At 34.8% G+C, this 21,195-nt stretch overlaps 1 protein-coding gene and 1 long non-coding RNA gene across 2 annotated transcripts in view; one reads left to right on the forward strand and one right to left on the reverse strand.

The window, feature by feature from the left end:
* Window positions 1–2,436: 2,436 nt before the first annotated feature.
* LOC115880921 lies at window positions 2,437–8,952 on the forward strand. Its single transcript, XR_004049961.1, has 3 exons — window positions 2,437–2,477; window positions 8,683–8,792; window positions 8,844–8,952. It is a non-coding gene; the product is annotated as an uncharacterized LOC115880921 (long non-coding RNA).
* Window positions 8,953–14,544: 5,592 nt separating this feature from the next.
* LOC115880913 (protein SCAI) overlaps window positions 14,545–21,195 on the reverse strand; it is a 51,441-nt gene continuing 44,790 nt past the window's right edge. Inside the window, exon 10 of the mRNA XM_030898241.1 lies at window positions 14,545–15,543. The gene's annotated coding sequence lies outside the window, so the exon portion shown is untranslated. The remainder of the gene's footprint in view (window positions 15,544–21,195) is intronic.

Here is a 21,195-nt window from a genome sequence, read left to right on the forward strand (position 1 = left end):
TATTCAAAGAAATGAACATAAAACATAACCTCTTATGGACGAATACGAATATTAGTAATTAGTATAGTACTATTAGTAGAGTATTCTTTCGTTCTGAACGAACTGAAAATTTTCACTTAAACTGATTTATAAATATTACAGTTGAGGGTTGGAACCTTTGGTGTGTGTGATTTATAAAGGGAATCGACAAAGAAAGGAATGATCCGATATAGAAAAATACAGAAATCATTGTTATTTCCTATACCACGTAGGAATAAATCAGTTTAAGTGAAAATTTTCATTTCGTTCAGAACGAAACAATACTACTATTATTTGGTTCATTTCCATCACCCAAATTTCACCGAACACTAAAATTAATTTTCTTCTTTTATCTAAATAATTATTGATTGCAACTGATAAAATAAAAAGAAATACGAACCGCACGTAAACAAGGACATACTTATATCGTTTTAGAAGAAGCTTTTATTTTAGATATGAGCTTTTCAATAGGAATTGAAACAATCATAAACTCGGGACTTTTAAATTTAAAACTTTAAATTATGGTTTAATTTATTAAACGGCTGGCAGCACAGTTAATAGAATACATTGAATAAAGAATATTTTTTTTAAAATTTTTTATTCAGTGATAGAATATAGGTATGGCAATGGTTCAGAATTTGTTTAAAATAGCCCCTAGACGAGCACTAGCTGGGACGAATTTATTTTTAGGTTAAATTTATAATACTACTAAATAATTCGAATTATTAATTCGATTGTGAAATATGAATTATTACTAATTATTCGATGGTGAAAATAATTCGATTATTCCCATCACTAGTTTCCATCAACAGAAAGTAACCAGTGTCGTAGTTTTTTCAGCGACAACCCAAGTAGCACGAAATATTGGCTGCTCATTGTTTCTATATTGGCTCAATATTGATTCATTTTCGTTCGCACATCAATGTTGTGCCAATGTTGGGTCAATATTGTATTTTATTCAGTACATCTAATCTTGGTAAACAATATTGTACCCATATTAGTTTCTTAGTTTTCGCCAATATTGAAAATAATCAATGTCGGCCCATGATTGGCATTAACAATATTTTATTGTGACATTGGCCCAATATGCCTTTTATATTGATGTTTTGGATATTGGCATTTACATAATTAACTAAATTGGAACAATATTGAAATGCATTCTGTTTAGAATAAAATCGCTACCTATAGTAGATATCGATACCTGGGTTGATACTTTGACATGGGGCTTGCATCCCTACTATCTCATGATTTTCATAAAAGTTTGCTTTTTAAAATTCTTGCTCGATTCCTAAAGCATCTAGCGCCAAGGATCGATCGGGTTATTTCGCGTGTAATCTATAAATAAAAAAAACTTACACCAAAGACCAACCAAGGCGATTTGGCGTATTTTTAATTTATTTTAAATAAATAAAGAAATAAATAAAACAGCTGAAAAAAATAAAAAAACTCTGCCTCTGCCGGGCTCGAACCATCACCGTCGCTCCCGAATCGGCAGCCTCAACCACGGAGCTACACGCTGCTTTAGAAACCAGACTCTATTGAAGCATTACTTTCTTCTGCCGTTCCAATACGCATGCGCCGGCGCCGGGTGATGCTTTGGAATCGCCGCGCGCCGGGCCGCGTTCCGTACCAGATCAGTGTTGCCAGATGTAACATAATTATCCAATTATTATAACAAAATTTTTCCCAAAAAAAATCTGTACCATAATCGATAGTTGAAACATAATTTGGTAACCTGTTACAATTAATGTTTTATCAACCATGAAATATATTCTTATGAGAAATAATTTAACTTTAAGGTAGTTAATGCAAAATAACTCAAGTGGTTTTAAAAGTTTAAAAAAATGTTAAGGTATAAAGCAGTAAATATCCGCGGCAAATCAAATAATTCCGATTTTAAAATGCGGGAAGAGAAACCAGACCCCAAAATATAAAACTGACTGAGAAAATACGTTTTATAGCTGGTTGAAACCTATTAAAATTAAGTTAAACCGACAAAAAATAGAATCCAAATTTATTGCTATCATTATATTTTTTAGAGAATTCCCTCAGCCAAATATATCGCTTGTAAACATAATTTTATAATAAATTCGATACTTTGATCTACATTGATCCATAATTTCATATCCGACACCTGGCAACGCTGACCTAGACGCTTTTACTGACGAGTTGACATGACATAAAAAAAGCTGTTGCTGTGACAGTGAAAGATTTCTTTTGTGAAAGCAAATTGTGTTTTATCGTGATCAAATCAAAGTAAGTACTGTTGATGTTAGTTGAGTAAGTATGTCGAATAAACCTATTCCAATGCTAACAATTAACACGTATAATACAAGAAAATATGTGCTATAGCTATAAAGCTGTAATTGTTTGTAGGTTCACGGGTACCTAGGTTTACAATCTTACAACCACAGAAAAATTTTACTGAATCCAGCTTGAAGAATATTTCTTTAGTAAAAGTAAGTACCTAATATATTTTTTTTTCCTGTAACACACAATAGTAGTTTTGAAGCAATGTGTAATCGAGAGTATAATTTATTAGATTGTTAGGGCGCTTTGTTAATAAATATTTTTAGATTCGGTATTGCTACTTATATACCGCGCTGGCAAAAAAACATTAGCAATAGGAGGTTTTCAATGCGATAAAAAAAGATGTTAAGGCTGCAAAATATACTGCAGTGCAACAGAGATGGATAAAGAGTCTTTTCCCTACCATCGTTTAGGGGAAGTGATACGACGAGCGAGCCTCTGCGAGAGGGGGCGGGGCTTTAAGACGTTTGTGTGGGGACTACTAGTAATAGAACAGAATAGAAAATAGAATCAGTATCAGTCAGATGTCGGTGTGGTGATTATTAATCGCATTTTTCAGTTAATAATATGTTTTACGATCATGTTACTCCCTGTTGTATTTAATGCAACAGTGCTTTTAAACTTAGTTGAATTTTTATCAGCCTTAAGCCTAAAATTGAAATAAAAACAAGTATTCTAAAAAAAGTAAACTCATAAACATTTTTAAAATAAATAAAAGGATTTCTTATAATAAATAAACTATAAACAAAATTCAAAAAATAACTATGAACAAAATTTATTTAGACAAATGTTCAAAACATTTCCCTGTTGGGCTTCGCAGTACCCGAGCCGATTATAAAACTCCTGTCCTAACATTCGATAGTACTTCCGGTGTTATGGAGTTAGTACTATCAAATATTTTGGCCCTTAATTCAACTAAATTTGCAGGTCTCTCATGTGGATACCTATAAATTTGTTGCTTTAAGTGACCCCAGAAAAAAAAGTCCAGAGGGGTCAAATCTGGTGATCTTGCCGGCCATGGTATGTTGCCTCTTCCACAAATAAGCCGTTCAGGAAAAGTCCTTGTCAGGAATTCCTGAACTGGTCTTGCATTGTGAGCAGGACAGCCATCCTGCTGAAACCAAATTTCATCAAAATTGACATTAAGGGTCCGCACAGCTGGTATAATTTGATTCTGCAGCATCTGCAAGTATTTTGCAGCATTTAAATACCCATCGATCACAAAGGCCCAACAATATGGTCGCCCAAAATACCGGCCCACATATTAATTTTTTTTGGGGATATTGGGTACGTAATGGCACAGTCAGATGTTTATTTTCCCGTGACCAATATCTAACGGCTGAAGATTGTGATGATGACCATGAAGAGAAAAATGATGATTCGTCTGTAAATAAAATGTTTTTAAAAATTGTTCGTTTTCATCAATTTTCTGCCTCATGGTCTCACAAAACTCCATTCGTGCGATACAGTCACGTGGGAAAATTCTTGGGTAGTTTTAATTTTGTACGATTTGTAACCATGTTTTTCAAAAACATACCGAACTGTGCGGTCGGAACGTCAATTTCTTGTGAAATTTGGCTGCTGGAGCATGGCTCACTTGCTTGCTACAAAGGCACATACACATTTTGATCCTCTCGACTCTTTCTTCAGGAATAGGACGGGGTTCTTGATCCTCGTGGTAGCATTTACCACACTGGTTAATGCAGCCAGATTGCTTAAAACGATTAAAAATATTAAAAATCGTTTGGCGCGATGGGACCTGTTGACCCGGGTACGCAAATATAAATTGCCCAACAACTTCCTCGGCACTTTCAGCTTTGCTGTACCATATCACAATATTTATTTTTTGCTCACGAGAATACATTTTTTAAAAAATAACTATTAAATACTTCTAAGGCAAAAGGCTATGTGAGAATGTGAAAATGAACATGGAATAGGGAGAAGAGGAATGAGCTAGAGCCAGAGTGGGAGATCCAGTTAGTGGGGACAGTAAAGACGATAGACAGTGTTGCCATTCTATTAAATAGAATTATGTTGGCTTATCCCAAATCCCAAATCTTAAATCTTATTTTGCCTACTTAATAAAATATTAAATAAAGTACAAAAGAATTTTAAGAATGTTTTCTCTGGGCACATAACTTCTATCTAAAACGAAAAGTAACATGCAAAATGTTGAAATCACTTCTGAAATAGCAATTGATAGTAGTGATGTAAAAATTCTAAGTAATCGTTACAAAGTAACAGTTACTTTACGAGGACACGAAGTAACGCTTACTATTTGAATTTAGGACTCGTTACTCGTTACTAAGCTAATTCGTTACTTTTGCGCCGCAAGTAATCGTAATCCCTGGAAATGCACGAACCGAGAACTCGAAACTCGATACTGAAATATTCCTTACTTCGACGTAGGTCTAGTTGTTATCAATATGCTTATGTTTAAAATGTTGACTTGACGCCGGCCGATGTTTTGGATGGCAAATGTGTGATATTTTTATTACAATTATTATGGGGATGGGCTCATGCCGACCCGGAGGCGGTCTATCCCTTTGCCGTTTGTTGTCGCTTTTTATTTATAGGATAGAATCGTTTAGTTAGATTAACATGTCTTAGATATTAATTAAATATGGATTCACGTTAGTCACAAAAAATGTTAACATCTGAAAAAGCAGAGCAAATATTTTTCTTCTTCAAAAGAGAATAGATATTTCGCCACTTACACTAAAAAAATCTACAAAATAAAAATAGTAATTTTTAGTAAACACTGGGGCTGGCGTTAATCCAAAGAACTTTTTTGAAGAGATGAATCCGCCACAGAAGAATATACATTTTTTTAATATTTTTACATTTTAACAAAAATATATACATTTTTTTTTTCTTTTTACTCTTTAATGTTTGCCTATTTATTAATGTATTACAAAGAGAGAGAGAGAGAGAGAGAGAGAGAGAGAGAATAAAAAAATACTTTATATTTATTATACACATATTTTCTTTGTTTGATTTGTTTTCTTTTATTTTTAATTTTATTAATAGTACATATTTTTATTTAACATCATTATAAAAATATTATACATATTATTAAAAACATATTATTCAGTACTTGAATACCGAGTATTGAAATTATCCTATTAAGCCCTTACACTAGAAGAAAGTAGAAACCCCTTATAGGTTAAACCGAGCATGCAACGAAGATCGCCGCGCACAATAAGTAACAAAGTTCCAAGTCAAACCCAAGTCTTCCAACCTGTACACAAAACAACGATAATAAAGTAACGATAGTACCAAAGTAACGAGTAACTAAAGTAACGAGTCCTATTACCAAAAGTAACTAGTAGTTACGAGTCCATAAAAGTAACTAAAGACTAAAGTTTACATCACTAAAGGCGGGCGGCCACTGCGAGCGAAACTAAACTAAGCGAAGATAAGATTTGTAAAAATCAGCTTACATACTTTTTAATGCGTCAGCGGCTACTTGACCGAAACAAACGAAAATATATGAACGAAGATTCGAATGGTAGTTTAGTTTCGCTCGTTTTAGTTCGTGACAGGTTCCAGCGAATTTTAGGCAGCGATTAGTTCTATGATAGCAGGGATACAATACGAAAAACTTAGCTGACTACTGAGCGAAAATCGTTTCCAGTGGAGTTCCCATTTAATTACCTTTAAGACGGGCGGCCACTGCGGTGTAACTAAACTAAGCTAAGAATATGAAAACAAACATCTTCGCTTAGTTTAGTTTCGCTCGCAGTGGCCGCTCGCCTTAATTGATAGCAAGTGCAATTCTATGAAATGGCAACACTGTCCAACGCATGACCTTCCGAACAGTCGCAGTCGCCTCGGCATCGACGCGTCGGTAGGCGGCGGCGGTGTCAAAGAAATGGGCCCAAAAACTTCTAAGGAGTAGCCGAACAGGGTTGCCGGGTTGTTAGGTTATAATTCTATACGAGAACAAAATTCTCCGTAGATCTTAAACAAAAATCAAAAAGTACAGAAACACAAAATAAAATATAATATTTAAGTCCAAAATTGGCATTCCTATGTGTTGTAATAATAGAGCACTCAAATAAAAACACAAATAAAATAAATATAACAAGAATTAGAAATAGCTAGGGGTATTATCTAATATTAAAAAATATACCAGGTGCGTCTCAAAAGTGGCTCACCCCTATAACTTTATTTTTTTTTAGATAAAAATATCGAGATTTGGTATGTTAATATATGACATAAATTAGGATTGATTGACGTATTCAATTGTTTTTGGTCACTTCCTATTTCACCGGAAATGACTACAACTTTTGATTTTTAAATGGCACCCTCGGTATTTTTTTACTTTATTCGATAGCAAATGACATTTTGAATAGAATGACATATCATATGTCAACTTTTGACATTTTCGCATATGGTTTATTTGAAATTATAACTTGAGGTTTGTAACGAAAATTTTTTACTCAAAATACCTTAATACGAATAAGTATGTGGTATCAAATTATTCGTAAAGAAATGCTTTTTCCAAATATGCTAATCAGCCACCCTCGTTCCATTTGAAATAATTAAGATATGATTAAAAATACGATTTGAGCGTTTTCTAACTAGCCAGGACAAGACACTAAAAACATTAGACGATCAAATCTATTTTTTTCCAAGGCTCCTTGATTAAGAATTAGTGTTTTTAACATAGCCATGGTACTCTAGATTGAATTTTAAAATACGATTTTTTATTAAGCGAGATGTCAAAAGTTGACATATGATATGTCATTCTATTAAGAATGTCATTTTCTATCGAATAAAGTAAAAAAATTCCGAGGGTGCCATTAAAAATTCAAATTTTGTAGTAATTTCCGGTGAAACAGGAAGTGACCAAAAACAATTGAATACCTACGTCAATCAATCCTAATTTTTGTCATATACTAACATACCAAATATTTTATCTCAAAAAATAACAAAGTTATAGGGGTGAGCCGCTTTTCAGACCGCACCCGGTATATTAAATTAAATAATATTTATATATTTATATAAACATATAAAACTATAAGAAGTAGGGATAGCAGTCACTTTTTACTTTTGTACAAATTTTGATCAGTGATATCTAAAATTAATTTCACTTCAATGGGAAAGCTGTAGCAACTCTCAACTCTTTTTTTATATTAATATATTTTTTAGACAGGAAAAGCACTAAAATATTTGTCCGTATTTAGTTTGTTTCTTAACTTAGATTTTGTTTTTGTTTACATTTTTTGGGGAGAAATGCGGGTTCAACTTTAGCAGATGAATGAAACAAAATATTTTCTAAAGATATCATCTTCGGGCATGTCACCAATACCGCGCCTAATGAGGAGTAATAAGGATTTGTGGGAATATCTCTGTAACTCTGCAAGTAGACAGATTCCAACGCGTTGGTCGCTTAATTTTTAGTCCAAATATGTCAAATTTTTAAAAGTGCTTGTATTGTAAAGACTGAAGATGCAGTGGATCATATCGATAGATTTTTATTTAAATCGGTAGATCGGTTCGGTAGTTTACACGGAACTCGGTAGACCTGGCAACACTGTGATGGACTGCGAGATTGGGCCTTGCGGGGGCGCGGGAAGGGAAATAAAAATAATGGCGATAAAAAGGCAGGTGGATGAGTATCATGAGTGAATGGGAGGCGGTGGCATTTGCAAAATTTGTTGTCTTATTGGAGTTTGTCTAACTCGACAATCGTAGTGGAAGTGGAAACGGGGAAGTTGTTATCCATCTCTGTTTAAGCTTAGACTTTTTATAGGCGTTTCATTCCAATGCATGTAATTCCTATGCCTAGATTCAACATTACCGGACGTGTATAGGTAAATAAACAGACATTTTTTAGGTAAATGTCGGGAAAGGCAAAAAAATACAGGTTTGTTAAAAGTTTTCTTGCAAATAAAGATGAGTCTGACGGTGACAGTCCTACGAAACGCCTGGAAAGCCAGGAGAGCATTATACTTCTATCAGACGATAATACAAGTTCTATTAATGAAGTTAACACACAACTTACTAATATTGTTAATAATAGTGATAGCTGTCTTAGTTTGTTTTTGAAGAGTCGGGGGACTTGGGGGCAAGCAATACACAGACTGTAGAGTTAAATTACGATTCCATATCAAATGTGTTAGAAAATCATAATCAGAATTCACTTTGCAGATAATTTAAAATGTTGGGCTCTTACACACAATGTAAACCATAAACAACTAGTTGCACCACTGAATAAAACGCTCCCTACTTCTAAGTTTCTGCCACTTTGCATTAAACCATATTATGAGCATATCATCTCATCATATTAGAAAATAAGGCAAAACACAAAAAGGATAACCCAAAAAACTTTATATTATTTTATAGATGCAGTGAAAAAGTACATTTTCCAGACGCAACTGATCTGGACATTACGCGATGTATTGGTATTTCACTAACGACAGCCGGAGACCGGGATGGGGGAAGAATATTTAGAGGTTTGTGTCCTTATAAATTTAATTTTATGTGTTAACTGAAGTATTTTTTAGCTAAAAATAATACCAGCCATGAAGATAATATATAGGCTTATTTTATTACTTAGTTAATATTTTTGTAAGATAAATTGTTTTCTTCAATACATTAAAGTTTCCATACACACATGGGTATTTTGTTTTATGTTTTCCCTAAATTTGAAATAAAATTAGGACAAAAACTAGTGGTATTATGATTACCAATGTTGGCGTAATATTACATTTTTAATGGGGGCAATATTTTAGTAACTTGTTGGACCAATATTTAAAAACAATGTTGGGCCAATATATCAAAAAGTGACGAATTATTATTGGCCCGATATTAAAAACTAGCTTGGCCCAATATATATTCTACATTGGATCAATCTTGGAACAATATTGTTGTGCTACTTGGGAACGCACAGTTACGGCAGATTCGAGTCAGTAGCGTGCGGCTTAATTTATTTTGATTTTTTCTTGAGTGATATATTTTGTTTTTGTTGTTTTATTTTTGTTTATTATGTGATATATTTGGTTTTTCTAGTTTTATTTTCGTTTCTTATTAATATAATTGCCAATAGGTGCCCGGTGGCGTAGAGGTACAAGCTCTCGTCTACCAATCTCAAGGTAGTGGGTTCGAATCTCACACCCGGCATTTCATCAGCCGACTATTTTTATTAAAATAAAACTAGTTTGGGTACCTAGGTCGACTCAGCCTTAAATGAGTACTTGGAATTCACAATAGACGGTTGAAGCGTAGTGCTAGCCACATTACCTTCCTTTGTATACCGAACGGCTCTAGTATGGCAAGCTGTACCTTGCTACTCCCAACGCGTGAAACGCTATATACGGGAGCTATTATTATTATGTAATATAATTTGTTTTAGTAGTTTTATTTTTGTTGTTCAATAAAAGTTTCTTTCTGTTTCCTAGAGATCCTATTAGGTATGTTTATATGTGATTAATTATTTTAACATATTTTAGTTGTGAAAAAAAAACAGTAGTATACATATTAGGACATTCAGCTAAATAGGAAGATCTAATTAAAAATCTTAACAAACTTTAATACTGTGTGATAAAAAAAAACGGTGTCCAGTTGGCTAGGAAATGACGATCGATGACATTTCCCATATAAATTTACATATAAAATGACAGCGACCTTCATTTCATAGCCATCGCTGACGCCGTTTTTTCTCGATCATACGGTATTAGTAAGATTTAATGTTAAATATTTAGTAAAATTTAATGTTGTATCTAGACATTAAAAATTAAATTTAAAAATCATTATACTATTAATTTAAATATAATTATAAAAGTAAATAAAATGAGTAGGTATATCGAAAATAAGTTAACAATACATTTTTAGGACAAGAACATGGGCAATTGCAGCTAATAGAGAAGACTTGATTGAAGATATAAATAAGGCCCACAAAAGGTACAAGTTATGTTCTGTTCATTTTGAATTTAAAATATTTACCAATTCACTTTGTAACCGTATAAAATACAATGCGGTACGTACTTTGTTTCCTGCCATGAAAAAAATAGAAGTTTCTCAAAAAAATTGTGGATTTATTAATTTGTAAAATTTGAATATTAATCCAATTTGCTACGCCCATTGATGGGCATAATTTGTACGTAGCCTCTTTGTATTGTTCAATAAATATTTTATTGATATTTGTTTAATTCTTGTTTGTAACTCCTGGCATGTTTTTGTTAGTTGCATGTTTTTTAATTTTAATTGTCTATTCTCTACAGTGAAATATTTAATTGATTTTCTCATTTTTACTTTTCGAGAAGTATGCGCGGTTAACGATTCATTTGTTTGGACAAAAGTATTGTGTAAATAAAATTCAGTTTCAGTCAATTACAGTATTTTTTTTAATACGACTCTGTCGTATTTTATGAGAAATTTTTTGATAAGTTTTAATCCGGCCCTGACTAGGAAACGATAATGGCGCCGTCAAGGTCACATTTTATAGAAATTTTAAACAATGGAATCTGAGCAGAGTTGGCGTGCCGATTGATCACAATAATTATTGTTAGGTACACTTTCCAATTTGCTTACCTATTTCATTAAGATCATTTCAATATTTTCAAATTTACTGAATATTTCTTCGTTCGGCTCTTTTTATGTTGTTCTTTATTATTTGTCGGACAACCTAAGATTTCTTGGAAAATTCGAGTTACTTACGTTTGTTATGGTGAAACATCTAAAATTTTTAGAAAGGTAATAACTATAATTCATGTTTAATTCTCTTCTAAAATGGTCCCGTCGGATGAACACTACATTTATGTATTGAGGGTAACTTTTTCTGCAGTATATTATAATATCTACTATGATAATATATTATAGAGAATAATTTAATATTTAATTACAAAATACAGGGTGTAAATAAATAAGTGCTAAAAATCAGGCCCTGATTGGTTTTCAAAAACATTTTTTTTGCATATATAAGATTTATTGATTTGATATTTCCCTCCAACGTAATTTACATGTCATGTACTACACACACCGGAAAAGTCTAGGGATATTAGAATTTTATCCAGCCATCGTCAGTAATTTTATTAATTGCATTTCTGATATAATAAAATTAAAATAAACAAATAGTTTACAGGACGTATTGGAAATAAAAATGCGAAATTTACCGAATTTTTCAAATTTACCTTGATTTTTATTGAACTCAAAAAAATACACACATTTTTTTTATTCTAAACTGCGAATTAAAAAAAAAGAAAAAACCATTTTTACTTAATAAAGGGTATGGCCTCCTCTACTGTTCATTACAGCCCTACATCGTCTCTCCATGCTCCTGATCAGGTTGTCGATCTCTTCTTGAGGTACAGCATGCCACGCTGCATTCACGGCCCGAACCAGATCCCTACGAGTTTCACGAGGCATACTCATTCTCAAAATTCTTCTTTGGACCGCGTCCCATACGTACTCGATGGGGTTGAGGTCAGGAGATTGTGCCGGCCAGGGTAAGATGTTTAACTGATGAGCATTGATAAACTCACTTACCACTCTGGCTGTATGAGGCCGTGCATTGTTATGCATGAAAATGAAGTTTCTCCCAAAGTTATTGGCATATGGTAACACGACAGACTCAAGAATTAAATCACGATGTGATTCCTGTTAGAAACCTTTCAAGAAAAACGAGATCGGTTTTTCGGCCTAACTGGACTCCTCCCCAGACCATAACTGTTCCACTTTGATAAGGGTGCACTTCCTGAACATGATCCAACCGAATAAGATTTCCCGGTTCTCTCCATACCCTAAGCCTTCTCGAATCCGGATGAATTCCAAAGCGTGACTCATCCGTGAAGAGAACATTGGCCCATTGTTCATTCGACCACTGAACATGATCTTGAGCCCACAAATATCGTACCTCTCGATTTCCTCTCGTTAAGGGTTGAGCTCTCCAGGGGCGTCTGCTTCTTAAGTTGACCTCTCTTAATCTATTGCGAACAGTGTCAGGACTAACGGTTACATTATGTGTTTCCTGGAGAATTAAACTAAGCTCTGGTGCTGTAAGAGTCGGTCGGCGTCGAGCATTTAATTGTAAAAAATGATCTTGCTGAGGGGTAGTAATGCGATGTCGCCCTGTGTGCCTTTCAGCAACATCACCACTTTCACGGTAGCGTGCACTTAATCGCGATATTACACTTTGCGTTGTATTTAATGCTCTAGCTACGTCGATTTGGCGCATTCAAGCTTCGAGCATACCCATGGCCCTTAGCATTTCGTCTGTGTTAAGATGTCTACGCTCCATAATGTCGTTTAATACTAAACAGAGTTATTTGAATGAATTCTGGCCAGTTATCATAAAAACATAGCCAGTACAGGTTAAATTCGAACAATTGATGCTAGGTGCTTTTTATACATTTGACAAAAAATGCACAAACACTTCTGCAAATATCCCAAATTTAGAAATAACTAGTGTGACTACTTCGTTTCAATCGAAGTAGAAAGAATCGGCCTACAAATATGTGGTTGTTTATTCAAAACATTTATTTTTAACTTTAATAAAATGATATCCCTAGATTTTTCCGGTGTGTGTATATTATTTTACAAATCTATGTACAGGGTTCCATTTTCGTGTTTTTTGCAGGGTTTCTCGTTTATGAGCACAGCTACAAAGATGCGGTTTTCACATCATTGTGCTACTTTTTTTACGAAACTAAAGATTACAGTTGGAGTTTGGAACCTTTCGTGTGACAACAGCAAAATAAAACGCTAAATCACCATAATATACCAAAACACTTTTACTTTTACACTGGACGCGCGTTTCGCAACCATGTTAGCATCATCAGCAGTCAGCAGATGATTAGAACTCAGTTCTGCTGATGATACTAACATGGTTAGCGAAACGCGCGTCCTATGTAAAAGTAAAAGTGTTTTGGTGCATTGTGGCGATCTAAACTAAAGATGCTACATACAGAATTTGTCCTAGCCCTCTTAGTTCCTGAAATACAGGGCGAAATTTAAAATGTTGCATTTTTCGACCCCTTCGTATCTTGGTTACCTTATAACTTACCGAAAAGGTGAAAACTCTATTGGAGTGAGTTCCGTAGAGTTTTACACGTATAATTCAGTGGCGTAAGGCATAAAGTAAAAACTTAGTTTTCTTTTTGTATTTTTTAGTTAGAAGCAGTTCGAGAATAGAAAAAATAAAATATCTATCAACATCCAATAAAAGACAGAGTGCGCTAAGGATGTTCTTGTCGGACCGAAGCCAAACTCACGGGTGTATCAAGGCATAAGGGATGACCCTGTACCTGAGTTTTTATATTAATAAATATTTTAAGCTGACTTCCATTGAATTATTTCTAATTAAATTCCTAGATCGTATACGTCGTTGAAAAATGTACGTCCATAGTACGTACATTGTATGTCTATAGTACGTACATTGTACGTACTTTCGATCATTTTACATCCAGTTTTGGTCCGGAACAAAACAAAATGTACGTACCTGGAATGTACGTACATGCGACGTACATAGTACGTACTTTACCACATCCCAGGGACGTACCGGAGACGTACAAAGCGTTGAAAAATGTACGTCCATAGTATACGTACATTGTACGTACTTTCGATCATTTTACAGCCAGTTTTGGTCCGGAACAGGACATAAAATGTACGTACCTGGAATGTACGTACATGCGACGTACATAGTACGTACTTTGCCACATCCCAGGGACGTACCGGGGACGTATAAAGTGTTGGAAAATGTACGTCCCTAGTACGTACCTGTACGTACTTGTACGTACCAGGGACCTGACGTTCGGCCAAACATTACGTACCAGGTACTCATTCGTTACATCCAAAAAATGGCGTCTAATATCACAAATTCTGCTTCAGCCTGTATATGGGAGTTACATGGCCCTGTATTCCTTAGTCATTGATCTACGCAAGATGTTTATTTTTTGTCAATAATGACGTATTGACTATTTCCATTCTAAATATCTTGAGAACGGTTGCTTGTAGCGATTTTTACTAAGAGATATTTTTTACGTAAAAATAAGTCACGGAAATGTAATTTTTTTTTATTCAGGTACGGATGAAAAGTTATTACTCTTCAGATCAGTTAAAACACGTTTAGGTGGCGCCCCATACAAATAGGAGTCATATTGATCACAAAATCAAATTTCTCATGTCAAAAAACTTCCAGACACCAATTTTCATCCAAATATTGACGTTACTTCAGAAATTATTTACAGTTGAGGGTTTGAAGAAATTATTTGGAAAAAAATCGAAATGAAAAAATGAAATGTATCCCAGTATCTCCGAAACAAAGCATTTTAGGACATACATTTATACAAACTTTTTTACTTATTTTTATCGGCAAAATATACTGTTGACGTTTGCGGAATACAGTTTGGACCATCCTGTATATTAGATATAGTCTGTTAGCTGCCTTTTAATAAGAATAATACATTAACAATGGGACTACTAGTTATTCGTTTGAGAATTTATTAATATCTTAGTAAATATAACAGTTTGTCTTTAGTTGATAGTAAAATACTAAATTTTTCGAATATTGTACGAGTAAAAGCAATTGTTCCTGGATAAAAGTTTTTGCCTTTTAAACAGAAATTTAAAAATTAAAAAAAAATAATTTTTGTGAGATGCTATACTGGGTTAGAATCCAAATGGAAACCAGCTACTCAGTATTTTTTTTGCCTAACCAAGCATAAATATTAATTTTTCATAATAAAAGTATGGCCATTTTTTTTTTAAATTGTGGCTACTGCTCTATATTGACTGACGAACAATTCTCCCCTGCTGCACAAAAAAAGTACTGCCAACGCACATTACTTCAAATAGATTACATTTATATTATTATCACTGTATTTAAAATTTCTTTAGAAGTCTATAGAAGCTGTTTAAACGATGAAAATGTTTTCCAGCGTGGAAACGTTTTTATCCGTCCTAAACATCACCAAAACCCTGTCGTTCAGCGTAGCAAAGTTTTTTAACGTGTCGCTTAAATCGAAAAGGTCGCGAAGGGTCCCGGCAAGTTCCGTTTGTAAACTCCCCGCCATTTTCGATATCCTCTCCAGGAGCTTGGTGAAATTTGTGAACAGACGCACCACTGCGATGACAATCACCGCGACCGTGAATACAGCCTGCGAAATGTTGAGTTTTCTTGGGAGAATGGTCCCTCCATCCTCATGGGTTTGCAATGCGGACGACCAGGTGTTAAAGCTCATTCCCAAGCATATCCATGAGGAGGGACTCCTAAACAGATACACAAAAATTAGTTTTCTTATACACACACACATTTCGTCATTTATACAGTGACCGCCATTGAATAAAAAAGAACGTAAAAAGGAATTAGTTAATTTTTATTTTTATATTCATACAGTAGAGGTGGGAATTCTAGTTCCTTAGGAGGAACTAGAAACGATTTTATCCAAAGAAGAATTTTTATCCAAAAAGAAGACAATATGAAGGTTTTTGGCACTCTTGCATAATAAAAATTGTTAAATAGAAATATTTATTGTTTTCCCTACATTTATTTTTTCAATTTAACGGTGTTTAATTAAGGATGCCTCAGTTTAAAGCAATTTTGCTGTCAAAAAGTCCGCAACTTAAGAACATTTTTTACATTTAATAAAAAATTAATAGATACATTTTTATCTTTCAACACATACCGTAACTAAACCAAAGTTCTTGATGTTGAAAAGAAATAAATATGTAAACGGAAAACATATCTAATAAGTCAGCTGATCATGGCGTCTTGTATGATTGATTATTCTGTAATGAAGTTCATAAAATTTCTGGGACACCCTGTATATTGTGTTAATGTTATACTAGAATAATAGAGACTTCATTCTCTTTTAATAATGACACTCAATGTATTTTATTGTTAACTCATTATTGTAATGAACTTCATTAGTGTTCCTATTGTTGAATTAAATAAGTTAAATATTTAATTGCCATTTTGTAAGAGAGTTTTGATCGGTTTTGGTCGCTATAGTTTAATGCGAAAAACCGAACCGTTTGCGCCGCTCGCCCTACTCTGCTAGTGCAGGCCGAGTGGAGGGGAGCGTCAGTCGAGTACCTTGGCTGCAGCAGCTCCAGTTAGTTAGTTTGTGGTCGCACGCGAAACAGTGAGGTTCGAGTCCGGAGTGCCCTGCCAAGTGACCTGCTGCCAGCCGCCGATTGTCGCCGCATTGTACAGGGCAAGCACCCACCGCCAAAGTGATCGAGAGTAGGTCGTATTCTTTTTATTGTTAATGACGTTTACTTTACTGCCTTAACGCGTTACAGGGATAAGGGAGACAGAGATATTTATATTCGCTCAGATAGACGCAACTATGCACCTCTACGGAGGCTGGAGGCTATTTGACCGAATCGCGCGAACGCAAAGACATAGCAAAACTTAAATGCGATCTGGTAGATTCAACTATGCACTTCTACGGAGGCTGGAGGATATTTGATCGGATCACGTGGACGCGAGGAACGATTTCTTTTGTTAAAAGGGAGAGAGTGAGACAGCTAACGGTTAAGGTAGTTCAGTAATGGCACGGGTCGCGAATATTCATGGAGCAAGAACAAGATCTCGCCCAAATCCGGACGGCATCCTGCATCAGTGACGCTGGACGGGATCTCGCCGAAATCCCGAGGTTGTCCTGACCGGGCGGTGTGTGTGCGGGCTGCGTTTATCCGAACGACGTACAACTCGCCGAGACGTCGCTAACGTCTACGTCACTCCGGGACTCGCGTTTGTGTATCCCACGGGACGCTGTTAACTTCGCGATCGATCCAGGACTCGCGTTTGTGTATCCCACGGAACGCTGTTAACTTCGCGATCGATCCAGGGCTCGCGTTTGTGTATCCCACAGGACGCCGTTAATTTCGCGATCGATCCAGGACTCGCGTGAGTGTGTCACGGGACGCTTTTAACTCCGACGCCGATCCGAGGTCCGTGTTTCGCTGTCAAAACGGACGCCGTTCCGATAAATATTTAGCTGTGACCATCGGGACGCCTGTAACGACGTCGCCGCCATTTAGAGAGTCGCGTCGTAGTAGAGTGCGTGGCTCCGGTATCTACGTGTCTGTGTTCATTAAGACGCCGCTAAACCCGACGCCGATCAGGAGCTCGCGTCGTCGTGTTTAAGAGAATGTCACTTCGGGAACGCGTTTTGAATTCGCGTGATAGAATCAGTCAGAGAGTTACGTATCGGGAATAATCGATCAAAACTCTAGAGGTGCTCGGTTGTTATTGTAAATTTTACTTTACGGGTCTCTAAATATACATTTTATTTCACTATTGTTACAATTCGAGGACGTGAACCTTCTTTGATTACTTTTGTACATAATTAATTAGTTAAATAAAAACTTAGTGTTACGTTATAGTTAATTGTGTTTTATTTTCTTTTCATCTCATCACTCCCTGGTATCTCCACTGTATAAAAGCTACCCGTATTGGCACTAGTGGTCTCTCCAAACACTTTAAACGTTGGGGGTGGCGCCCGAGGAACCGAACCAAGGCAACTCGGCGTCCGTGAGCTTTCTCAAAAACGGGGGAGTCTCACAATTCTCGGTTCAGGCAGTCATTATACGCAATGAATTTTTTGAAACATACTTTCATATTTTATAATAGTGCTGTCGAGTATCTATCACAGCATTTTTAATCGTGTTATTTTTTTAATAAAAAGTTAATTTAAATTACATCGCTGTCCAAAAATTACCAGAACTAAGTTTTTAAAATTTTTCTCCTAATTATAAAATAGGTAAAATACACGAAATGTGGTGATCTGGAAATTTTGGCCAAGTAAGGAATATGAAGGTTTTTTAAATTCTCAAAATTCTTTGGACCGCGTCCCATACGTACTCGATGGGGTTGAGGTCAGGAGATTGTGCCGGTCAGGGTAAGATGTTTAACTGATGAGCATTGATAAACTCACTTACCACTCTGGCTGTATGAGGCCGTGCATTGTCATGCATGAAAATGAAGTTTCTCCCAAAGTTATTGGCATATGGTAACGACAGGCTCAAGAATTAAATCACGATGTGATTCCTGTTAGAAACCTTTCAAGAAAAACGAGATCGGTTTTTCGGCCTAACTGGACTCCTCCCCAGACCATAACTGTTCCACTTTGATAAGGGTGCACTTCCTGAACATGATCCAACCGAATAAGATTCCCCGGTTCTCTCCATACCCTAAGCCTTCTCGAATCCGGATGAATTCCAAAGCGTGACTCATCCGTGAAGAGAACATTGGTCCATTGTTCATTCGACCACTGAACATGATCTTGAGCCCACAAATATCGTACCTCTCGGTCGGCGTCGAGCATTTAATTGTAAAAAATGATCTTGCTGAGGGGTAGTAATGCGATGTCGCCCTGTGTGCCTTTCAGCAACATCACCACTTTCACGGTAGCGTGCACTTAATCGCGATATTACACTCTGCGTTGTATTTAATGCTCTAGCTACGTCGATTTGGCGCATTCCAGCTTCGAGCATACCCATGGCCCTTAGCATTTCGTCCCTGTTAAGATGTCTACGCTCCATAATGTCGTTTAATACTAAACAGAGTTATTTGAATGAATTCTGGCCAGTTATCATAAAAACATAGCCAGTACAGGTTAAATTCGAACAGTTGATGCTAGGTGCTTTTTATACATTTGACAAAAAATGCACAAACACTTCTGCAAATATCCCAAATTTAGAAATAATTAGTGTGACTACTTCGTTTCAATCGAAGTAGAAAGAATCGGCCTACAAATATGTGGTTGTTTATTCAAAACATTTATTTTTAACTTTAATAAAATGATATTATTTTTTCGGTTTTCTAGATTTTTTAGATTTTCCGGTTTTAGATTTTTCCGGTGTTTGTATTAAATATCTCAAAAACCAAAGATTTTAAACATATATATTTAATTCTGATAATATATTATGCCTTTCTTTGGGCCCAAGTATCCAAAAATGAAATAAAATACCTGGTATTCCACAAGAAAAAATATAACTTTGGTATGGATCTTCGTTCTGAAACACTCTATATATTTCAAAATAATTTCAAATTGTGCAAATTGCCTCTCCACATATACCCATAAAATATTTTCTTTCTACATATTTCCGTTTTCGTATAATCAACCAATAGGCCAGTAAACGTAGCCGAGTATTACATGCAAAGGTGGAAAAAATTAGTAACCAACCAATCTCAACGGGAATATGTAGATAATGATCTCCTATTTAACCCCTCAAAAGTTCCATTCGGTCCCAGTGGGGGAAGTTTGGAAAAATTGGCCGCCATCTTGGATTTTTTCGTTTTTTTCAAATATCTCCGTTTGCATAACTTTTTTCGAAAAAACTAAAGATATGTTTTTCGTAGATAATTAAATTTAGAATATTTTACCTTTAATCATTTTTTTACTAAAATAAATAGTAATAGAGATAGAGCAAATTTTTACTATACGGTTTATAAATTTTCCAGTTTTTTTAAACCAATCCGCTATAATTTTTGCGTTAACAGTATAGTGTTAAAATAGATAAACCAAGTATAAATTTAAGCATTAAAACAATTAAAAATAACGTTTAAATATTATTTATTAAATAAAATTATTGTTAAAAAAATTATTATTAAAATAAAGTTATTAAATAAAATCTACTATGATGTCATCCTGAGCGTCATTTTAGCCTCAACTAAAATACAAAAGTTTGTGCAACTGTTTCCGTAGCACTGACCACGCTTTGAAGAACATGCAAAATCCAGTTTTCTACAAGAGCAATTTTTAGAACACTGACTTTCTTTGCAATTGCAATAAAATAATTTTAGTAGGTCAGGAGGCGCCACATCTTCTGCTGATTGAATAGGTGTTAGATTGCCTTTTTGATCTTTCTTCCATCCACATTGTAAAGGATCTAACTTGTTACCAATCCATTCTTGAATCTAAAAAATACAACTTATAAGATTTCCAATAATAGATATATCTTTACAGTTACCTGAAATTATGTCCTGAGTAAAAGGAGTTTTGCAGAGTTCTCAGTTGGAGGCAAATTAGCTAAATTAAAGGTGGTCTTAAGAGATTCTCAGATGGTTTATATGTTTAATATAGCTTGATCAGTGATATAGCTTTAAAAGATAATTTAATCCTGACTGAAACAAAAAGAATGTGCCTGTCGGTACTAAAAAAAGATGACGATCTTTGTCAATACCTTGAAATTGTTCAAAACCTAGAAAAAAAACACTAACAAAGATGACTTGTTTCAGTCAAGATTAAATTACCTTTTAAAGCTATATCACTGCCCAAGCTATATTAAACATATTAACCATCTGATATACACTGTATACAATAGGATTACATCAAGAGAAGCCCTTAAGACTACTTTTAATTTAGCTAATTTGCCTCCAACTGAGAACTCTGCAAAACTCCATTTACTCAGGACATACTTTCAGGTAACTGTAAAGATATATCTATTATAGGGAATTTTATAAGATGTATTTTTTAGATTGAAGAATGGATTGGTAACAAGTTAGATACTTTACAATATGGATGGAAGAAAGATCAAAAAGGCAATCTGACAAATCAACAGAAGATGATGCCTCCTGACCTACTAAAATTAATATTTTGCAAGAGAGTCAGTGCTCTAAAAATTACCCCTGTAGAAAACTGGCTCTTAAATGTTTGAAATGTTCACTTCAAAGTGTGGTCAATGCTACGGAATCAGTTGCACAAACTTTTGCATTTTAGTTGAGGACGAAAGTGACGCTCAGGATGACGTCATAGTAGATTTTATTTAATAACTTTAATTTAACAATAATTTTATTTAATAAAAAATATTTAAACGTTATTTTTAATTGTTTTAATGCTTAAATTTATACTTGGTTTATCTATACTAACGCTATACTGTTAACGCAAAAATTATAGGTGATTGGTTTAA

The sequence above is a fragment of the Sitophilus oryzae genome, unplaced genomic scaffold (genome assembly GCF_002938485.1).
Source record: "Sitophilus oryzae breed Bouriz unplaced genomic scaffold, Soryzae_2.0 scaffold_1660_pilon_pilon, whole genome shotgun sequence".
In the NCBI taxonomy this organism is placed as follows: Eukaryota; Metazoa; Arthropoda; class Insecta; order Coleoptera; family Curculionidae; genus Sitophilus; species Sitophilus oryzae.